Genomic DNA, 6199 nt, shown 5'->3' on the forward strand with positions numbered 1-6199 from the left:
TCTGTGCCCATTTCTGTGCTAAGCTCCATAGAGGATACAATGAAGTAAAGGCCATAGTCCTACACACAAAAAAAGGGCTTTCCTTTGTGTAATAAAACATCCATACGTACAACAGTTTGTCCACAGTAACGTATGTTAATTCTTCAAATTGTGTGGTAGAGACCTTGAAGCATAACAAATAGTAACTGCTTAATTACTAGTCCAATTCCACAAATATTTATTGAGAATCCCACTATATTTGAGGTACTGAACAAGACAGTTTCTAAAATTGTCTGGGGAGACAATTAAGTGTGCAGTAACAATACAGTATTTGATACTTTTGTATGCTAGGAGGTTTCAATTTATACAACTGGCGGAAGGGCAAACAGGTTTAGCCTGTTTGGAAAACTGTTCTGTAGTTTCTAAGAAAGTTAAACACACCTTATGACCCAGCAATTCTACTCCTAGGCATATACACCCTAGATAAATGCAAACGTGTCCACCAAAATATTTGCACACAAATGTTCATAGCCACATTCATCATAACAGCCAACATGATGGAAACAACCAAAACATCCATCAACAGGTGAATGGATAAACAAATTGTGGGACATTCATCCAATAGAATACTATATAACAGTAAAAAGTGAACTATGCACACACACGACAACATAGACAAATGTAAAACATGTTGAGTCAAAGAAGCCAGACTCATTTGTGTCTGTACAATTTCATTTATATGAGCAGACAAAAAGAATCGACAATTATAGAAATTGGAATAGTGGTGATCTCTCAGGGAGAGGTCTGTACTGGGAAGGTTTAAAGATAGCCTTCTGGCTGGGCGCGGTGGCTCACGCCTGTAAACCCAGCACTCTGGGAAGCTGAGGTGGGCAGATCACGAGGTCAGGAGTCCGAGAGCAGCCTGGCCAACACAGTGAAACCCCATCTCTATTAAAAATACAAAAAATTAGCCGGCCGTGGTGGTGGGTGCCTGTAATCACCGCTACTTAGGAGGCTGAGGCAGGAGAATCGCTTGAACCCAGGAAGTGGAGGTTGCAGTGAGCCGAGATCACGCCATTGCACTCCAGCGTGGGAAGCAGTGCGAGACTCCATCTCAAAAAAAAAAAAAAAAAAGAAAGAAAAAGGAAAAAAAGGCTGGGGGGAGCCTTCTGGGAGGCTGGAAATGGTGCTTTCATAGCTAAATACACATATAAAAGTTCATTCAGTTGCACACTTAAAATAATATACTTTATGCATCTTATTGCAGTACACTGTCTCTCAATTGAAAAGTAGAGGGAAACCCCATTCAAGCTATTGAGCACACTTTAGCAATGTCTGTCCAAACTTCAATGTATATAAACTTAGCTCAGAAATTCCACTTATAGCATTCTATCATAGCTCAACAATTCAAAAATTTATGGGCAAGGTTATTCAGTGCAACCCTGAAATAGTGAAAACTGGAAATAAGCTAAAGCTTTTCAATATCAGAAGGGTTAAATAAATGTGGGCTATATATAGTATGGAATAATATGCAGCTAAGAAGAAGCTATACCAATTTGATTAATAATTCAAATATATCCATAATATATTTTTCTGCTATAAAGAAATTTGCATGACAGTACATGTAGCATGATAAAGTATGTGAAAACAAAACTTTGTGTGTGCGTGCATGTCCGTAGTTATACAGAAAAAAGTAAGGACACACTCTTCATTGTTAATAGTGGTTTACTTCTGGGAAGAAGTATTGATGAGGCTTTCACTTTGTATTTTACATACTTTTGTATATTTTTAATTTTTATAGAGTATCTATAACTTTTGTAATTTAAAAGTTTAGTAATGATAAGAATATATGCAGTGTGATGAATTTCTCTGAGATGTAACAGTGAAAATGATCAAAGGGTGTTTGTTGAGAAAGATGATAAATTCAGTCTTGGACATCTGGTTTTGAGATGCCTCTGGGACACTCAGGTGGAGATGTCTAGAAGGGAGTTGGATATGTAAGTCTGGAGGAGAGAAGAGTGGTTAGGGATGGAGATAGAGATTTTGGCAATATCAATGGTAACTGAAGCCACCTTAGGAGTGAATGCGATTCCCAGGGGGAGTACACAGAGGAAGAATGGAAGTAAGTAGGCCCAGAAATGAGGAGCACTGAGGGCCAGGCATAGGCAGATCATCCTGCAAAGGACATCCTAAAGGAATGGTTGGAGAGGTAGGAAGGAAACCAGAAATATGAGGTCCCATATAAGCCAAAGAAACTCTGGTGAGATCCAAGAGGTTGAGCAGTGAGGAAGGAGAAGAGGGCAATGTAGCTCTTTGAATAAATGTAGCTACTAAGTTGCAAAAGTTGGTGGAGGGGTGGAGGTCACTAGAGGAGACTGAGGTTGAGAAAGGTTTTTAAAATGTAGTATTAAGAGAGAGACGAACACATTTACATGGTTAAGGGAAGTAGCTAGCAGAAATATAAAGGTTGAAATATTGAGGGGGGACATAATTTAGCCAATAGAACAAGGAAGGAAGGGATGGGATCCACAGCACAGATGGAAGGATTCCTCTTAGACAGAAGGTGAGGCACCCCATTGTAACAGAAAGGAAGGTGGCAAGGGTGGGTGTGGACGCAGGCAAATATATAGATTTGGTAATTAGAATTTAAGGGAGCTCTCATCTGATAGTTTCTATTTTCTCTATGAAGTAGGAGGTAAGGCAACCTGCTGAAAGTGAGAAGAGACTGATAAGATGGAGAAAGTTTAAAATAGCTGTTATAGAGAACAGGAGGAAGAGCTAAGTAGCAAAACAGAAAAATTTGTAGGTCTCCTTAAAGATCCACTTGAGGTCAGAGACTATGGTCTGCATAATTTGGGGGGATTGTGTGGGATCATCCCCTGGGAGAGAGGGCAGAGGTGGAGCGTCTACACAGTGTCAATATCCCTCATCAAATGGGTTAACTAATTCAAATAACTAGTCAATTCAGTGAAGAAAATATAGTAGCACAGTTACTTGACACAAGCGCCCAACTTCTGATTACTGCCCCAGTTGAAGCATTTGGATTTAATTCCATTACCCAAGGTTCTACAGCATGCTGGAGAAAAGGAAACCCTAAAAGTAGCACTTCATCCTTCTAGTCACAGCTCAGAAGCAGCTCCCTATTCGCACCTTCACCTACAATACTTTTTAAAATGGAATGCTTCTCACTGCAGCAGTATTTATGGTGACAGAAAGTTGAAGGCAATCTGGCATCCATCACCAAGAGAGCGGAGAGGCAAATGTGGTGGACACACATTCTCGAGTAGTTTGCCGCAATTGGAAATAAGAGATAAGTTGTACATAGAGAAACATGTATAGATTTTTTAAAACACAGTGCTGGGTTAAAAAAAAAAAGAATAGCAAGAAGCAGAATAATATATATAACACAACACCACAATATGCAATTTACAGAAATTTCAAAAGACATTCATTCAAACTGATAATACACGTTTTGTAAGAACACATGCAAACAAAAATATCTTAATTAAGCAGAAGACAATAGTTGCTAATGAGGGAGGAGAATTTGAGTGAAATGTGGGAATGACAGGGAATAAATAAATCAAGCAAGTTACCAATGACGATAAATGTGCCACGAGCTGAGTTTGATTAACTCAACCTCTGCACCTAAGGCACTAACTAAATAAAGAAATAAATAAATGAATTGAAATGCTTTTCTAATCTCTTGTACATTTTATTTCAAGCAACATCTTTATCTTCCACCCATAACAATTGGCCCACATAGTATCAGTGTTGGAGGACAGTGTGCAGGTTATCTAGGGCTGCCCCTCACCTCATCATTTGTGGGTTTTCTTTGCAGCTTTATTGAGGTATAATTGATAAATCAAAATTGTATATATACAAGGTGTGCAATGTGATGTTTCAATATACGTATACATTGTAAAATGATCTCCACAATCAAGCTAATTAACATACCCATCATCTTACACAGTTAACTTTTTTGTGTGGCGAGAATAGTTAAGATCTACTCTTAAAGTCTACTCTCTTATCAAATTTCAAGTATACAATATGGTATTCTTAACTATGGTCACCATACTGTACAACAGATCCTCAGAACTGATTTATCTTATAACTGAAAATGTATATCCTTTAACCAACATCTCCCCATTTCTCCAACCCAGTCTGCCCCTAGATTACCCCCAGGTAGCCACCCTTTTACTTGTTAGATCCTACATATAAGTGATATCATGCAATATTTGTCTCTCTGTGTCTGGCTCATTTCACTTACCATAATATTAGTCTCCAGGTTCATCCGTGCTGTCACAAATGGCAGATTTTTTTTTCTTTTTAAGGCCTAATAATATCCCACTGTGTATATATACTACGTTTTCTTTATCCATTTATCCGTTGATGAATGCTTAGGGTGATCCCATATCTTGGCTATTGTGAATGCTGCTGCAGTGAACATGGGAGTGCAGGTATCTCTTCAACATACTGATTTCATTTCTAGTGGATATATACCCAGCAGTGGAATTGCTGGATCATATGCCAGTTCTATTTTTTGTTTTTACCCCACCACTTATTTTATGAATCAGGAAACTGAGACCCTGAGAAGGAAAATGACCTGGCTAAAGTCACATATTTAGTTGCAGAGCCTGGACTAGACCCAGGTCTCCTGGGCATCTACTACTCTTTCCCCTGTGTACCACGCATACCCACTCAGGGAAATTCTCATTGTTTTTGTGGTTGTGTCATTGTTGTTGTTTGCTTCTTAAATGAATTAAACTCTATTCTATGGTTTCTGCTTCATTCATTTTTTTTTTAATTTATTTAGAAATAAAAGCAGGAAAAAGGTGTGTTTTCCTGCCTGGCCTACATGGCGGAAGGGTGGTTAAAGTCAGTAAAGCTTACCTGATGCCAAGGGTGCTCAACAACTTTTTAAACCTATGACATTGGCCAAGCCCAGTGGCTCATGCCTGTAATCCCAGCATTTTGGGAGGCTGAGGTGGGTTGACCACTTGAGGTTGGGAGTTCGAGACCAGCCTGGCCAACATGGTGAAACCTCGTCTCTACTAAAAATACAAAAAAAAGATTTAGCCGGACCTAGTGGCCCATGCCTGTAACCCCAGCTACTCGAGAGGCTGAGGCAGGAGAATCGTTTGAACCCCGGTGGTGGAGGTTGCGGTGAGCCAAGATGGCACCACTGCACCCCAGCGTGGGTAACAGAGTGAGACTTCATCTCAAAAAAAAAAAAAAAAATCCAAAAAACAAAACCTATGACACAATGTTGAGTACTAGACTTTTTGTTATTACACTTCAATGGATTTTAAAAATCTAATAAGCAAGTCAGTAATAATAATAATAATGTTATCTCTATTGTACTCTAACAATGCCTCACAGGACCTGGCAAAGAATTACTGTCTATCAATATGCCTCAGCCTTGTGCCATAGTTCAAATAGAGCAGTTGCCTAACCTAACCATGCTCACTTATACGCCCATGAGGCAAGAGAACAGGCAGTCTTTCTGCATACCTGTGTGATAGTGTTCTGTTACATTTGATTTTTTAAAATTAAAAAAAAAAAAGCCCACCAGTTTAAGAGCTTTAATGAGGTATAATTGATATACAAATAACTGCACATATTTAAGGTGTAAATGTGATGAATTGGAACATATGCACACATCTATTCGACCATCACCACAATCAAGGTAATAGACATATCCAATACCTCCCAAGTTTTTGTGTTCTTTCTTTTTTGTGGTAAGAACACATATCGTAAGATCTACCCACTTAAGATATTTTGAAGTGCACAATACCGTATTGGTAACTATAGGCACTATGTTACACAGCAGATCTCTAGAACATATTCATCTAGCATAACTGACATGTTATACACATTGAACAACATATCCCCAGTCCACTTCCCTGCCCCTGCCCCTGGATACTTATTTGATGTTGCTACACACCTCTTCCCCCTTACATCGAGTTGAACGTCAGTGTGTATTGTATTGAGTGACATGTTCAACTCAATATTCTCTCTGAGAGTCATCATAATACTTGGCATGCTTGGCTGTAGCAAGAACATATTGCTTCCTTGGCTTCCAAGAAGGGCTCAGAGCACCCCTGCTGAGAACCACTGCTCCATGCTGCCGTAGGATGAAGTTGTCAAGGGCATTGACTTTGGTATCAGAGAGGATGGAGTTTGAATACCAGACCTGTCACTGTGTAAGCAGTCTTTGGCA

Source organism: Colobus angolensis, unplaced genomic scaffold (assembly GCF_000951035.1).
Source record: "Colobus angolensis palliatus isolate OR3802 unplaced genomic scaffold, Cang.pa_1.0 Scaffold283, whole genome shotgun sequence".
In the NCBI taxonomy this organism is placed as follows: domain Eukaryota; kingdom Metazoa; phylum Chordata; class Mammalia; order Primates; family Cercopithecidae; genus Colobus; species Colobus angolensis.